This window comes from Palaemon carinicauda, chromosome 21, assembly GCF_036898095.1.
Source record: "Palaemon carinicauda isolate YSFRI2023 chromosome 21, ASM3689809v2, whole genome shotgun sequence".
NCBI classification, from domain to species: domain Eukaryota; kingdom Metazoa; phylum Arthropoda; class Malacostraca; order Decapoda; family Palaemonidae; genus Palaemon; species Palaemon carinicauda.
This window is the reverse complement of record NC_090745.1, coordinates 18,089,519-18,092,585: the sequence shown is the minus strand read 5'-3', so window position 1 is coordinate 18,092,585 and position 3,067 is coordinate 18,089,519. Positions and strand designations below refer to the sequence as shown.

General features: G+C 34.5%; 1 protein-coding gene across 4 annotated transcripts in view; it reads right to left on the bottom strand.

Annotated features, from left to right (window-relative positions):
- Window positions 1–2,207: 2,207 nt before the first annotated feature.
- LOC137615196 (protein tweety-like) overlaps window positions 2,208–3,067 on the bottom strand; it is a 219,204-nt gene continuing 218,344 nt past the window's right edge. For all 4 annotated transcript variants that reach the window (XR_011039189.1, XR_011039191.1, XR_011039190.1 and 1 more), the window contains one exon: window positions 2,208–3,067. This exon is cut by the window's right edge and continues 2,787 nt beyond it. The gene's annotated coding sequence lies outside the window, so the exon portion shown is untranslated.

The window sequence follows — 3,067 nt, the reverse complement described above, 5'->3', positions numbered from 1 at the left end:
ATCTCTGTTTGTACCGGAGAACCAGTGACAAAGGTCCGTCATCGTGAAATCGTGACCCTCAGCGGTACGATAACATTCCTCAATACTGAATCACTGGAGATTCGATGAAAAAAAGGACCGTAATAATGTAATTGTGATCAATCATGACAAAGGTTCGTGTGCAAAAGGCCGCAGTCGGAGTCTGAGTGCCGGATTTGACCGTTGCACTCCAAATATCTGACTAGTTCACACCTAATGAGTATCCATTATAGCGGAGTATAACTCAAGGCGGAGCTAAGGGTGTCGGCCTAAAGCGACCCCAAATAATTACTCATACACTAACGTAACCTATTAATAGTGCTAGCTCTATTAACAGTAACCACAACAATAAAACGTGAATATCATTAAACGTAATATCATCAACTCGGAGAATAAGAGGAGGCAGGAATAACTCGTGATTGTATAAAAACGGAAAACGGGAAATCCACCTCTCTTACTCGAGCTTAATAAAGAAAACGAGAGAAGGGGTAACTCATAACTGTAGAAACAGAAAACGAGCACTCTATGCTCACGCTCTCAAGGTTACATAATAACAACTAACATCACACAATAAAATAAGAAAAATAATAAATTTGATTGCTTTTTTCTTAGTAATTGTAACCAAGAACGAAGAATAACGACAACGTAACAAATAAACATAAAGATATAGTCTAAAACGAGCACCTTCCTGAGGTGTGAACATAACTATAACAAAGACTAAATCGCTATTCTTCGTATGTCCAAATTGGACTTGCTAGCAAATAAATACCATAGTAAAAAAAACAATAATAAATGATAATAAAATTGGTCATAAAACGTAAGTGATATAACCTAGATGACAGAATACCAGATGGGCAAAATTAACTTGAAAATCTACCGAAGCGAACAACACCCAAAATGGCTGCCGATACCGAGGCAGGCCAACCGCTTCCAAAACTAAAATCCACAATACAGTACTGGAAAAGGAACAAATTCCCAGTCCTGAAATAAACTGTCAAAACTAACTATGGTACTTAACATTGGTAAAGGTGAAGTAGCAACGTCAGTCATGTTGAATTAACGACAATCACTTCCGAAAATCACTGGGCAAAAACTTATCAACTTTGCGGGCAAGTCCAAATCAGAAGGATGACCTGGAGAGCGCGAGTAGTAGGTGTCGGTGGCGTAGCCCAACTGTATTCTCTAGGGCCTGTCACGGCCCTCCCCTTTGATGAAGGGATTATCTAAATGGAAGACAGCATGTGAATAGTGGTTTCCACACGCCCTTGATAAATACACGACACCAACAAGGTGTTCGCGCGAGGGTTGTAACCTCTGCATTCCATGCTTTTATCTTTCTCTAGTATATTTGGAAGATTTATATTAGAAAAGTGTAAGAAGAACCTTTTCACCGGCCGCCACAGATCGACCCAGAAAACGTATTATGTTCCTTACCCGTAAAAATAAAAAAGACATGGGCACTTCTCCATCAGTGGAAATAGAAGTTACATATTTTGTTGGACATTACACCACCTGAAAAAGCACTCTCTGAAGTGTTGCTTTCAGAAGAGCATTTTGCTGTGCAGTGGATTTACCTCATCATTGTCATCATCTACATATAATCAAGTTTACATATCTTCACTAAAGTATTGTGTTCCGAATTAATTTTTTTTCTTTTACGTATATGTAAAAATGTGTCTACAGTAATAGTAAGTTTTAACTTGAAAGCGATTAAGAGAGTATACTGGGTTTATAAAAGCTTAAATTTGTAAAGATAATAAGAAAATATGAAATTATGAAAATATTTTTTTTTTAAATTTACTGTACCTTCATTATTTACTTTGTGGTTTTTCGTGTATCTTGCGAAATAATACCTTGAGTCTTGTAAAAATTTACTTTTGTTAGAGAAAGTTAGCTTATGAATATGGTCAAACCATTATTGTAATGGCACTATTGTAATATAATAGCTTTAGTTGGATCTCTGCACCTAGGTAAGGTTAAAGTAAAGTCCATATCTAGTGAGGATCAACAATTGTCTTGCCAAATATAATTTAAACTTGAGTTATGGAAGTAGGCCTATATTTTGGGATATCTCGATACAGTTTTTTAAACCAATGGGGCCGACTGACATTTTGTGTCGTAAATCTGTTTCCTGAACCTTTAAATTAGAGTCCCAATTGTAAAGTATTAGGTTGAATGAAATTGTGAGATCTACTATTTATCTTTATTTTCAAATAAATTTAATTATAAAACTTTCCAGAAATTCTATGGAAATTTGCACATTGAGCTTTATACATTTTTTTAATATTCCAAAGGAATGTCTTTGTATTTAGTCTTTTTTTCTGATGAGATATAAGAAAATGGTGCATGTCTCATTTGGATTTATCAATCATCTGGAAACTGAAAATGATGTAGACCCCACATGAATGCTTTTCCTTTCCCCCCACTAAAACAAGTATGGTAAATGTGTAAATATAATTACAGTACTTAGGGTGACTGTTCCCTCTAGTTGTGAAAAATACAATACACTAAGGAGGAATTCTATACACAGGGCTACCATCTGACATTTGACAGCATTAGTTTTAGTTGTAGAAATGTAGCAGTACTGTAGTAGTACTGTCATAGTTAGTAGCAATAATAATGGTAATTGAATTACATTTCAAACATACATAAAGAAATCATAAGTTACATAAAATGAGATAAAAATACGGCACCTTGAACCTTTAGAGTGTGAGCAACACTTCATACACTAGGAAATCAATATTCACTCAAATCCATTACATTTATTTTTTACTCATTTTGTACAAATTTAAATAGTTCTATCACTATTCAGTAACACTGAGTAAGGTCAATATAAAACATTTGTTATACACATGAAACTATTTACAGAGAAATTACATAAGATAAAACAACATCACTACTAAATGATGATCCAGACCTGTAAACAGATCACAATGGAAAATCTCATAAAACCATTTGAGTAACAAAAACAAAACTAAAGATACCAGGAACACTTATACAGTTTATATAATCTAAGACAATTTGAGACACCATTTACTCTATGTAAGTT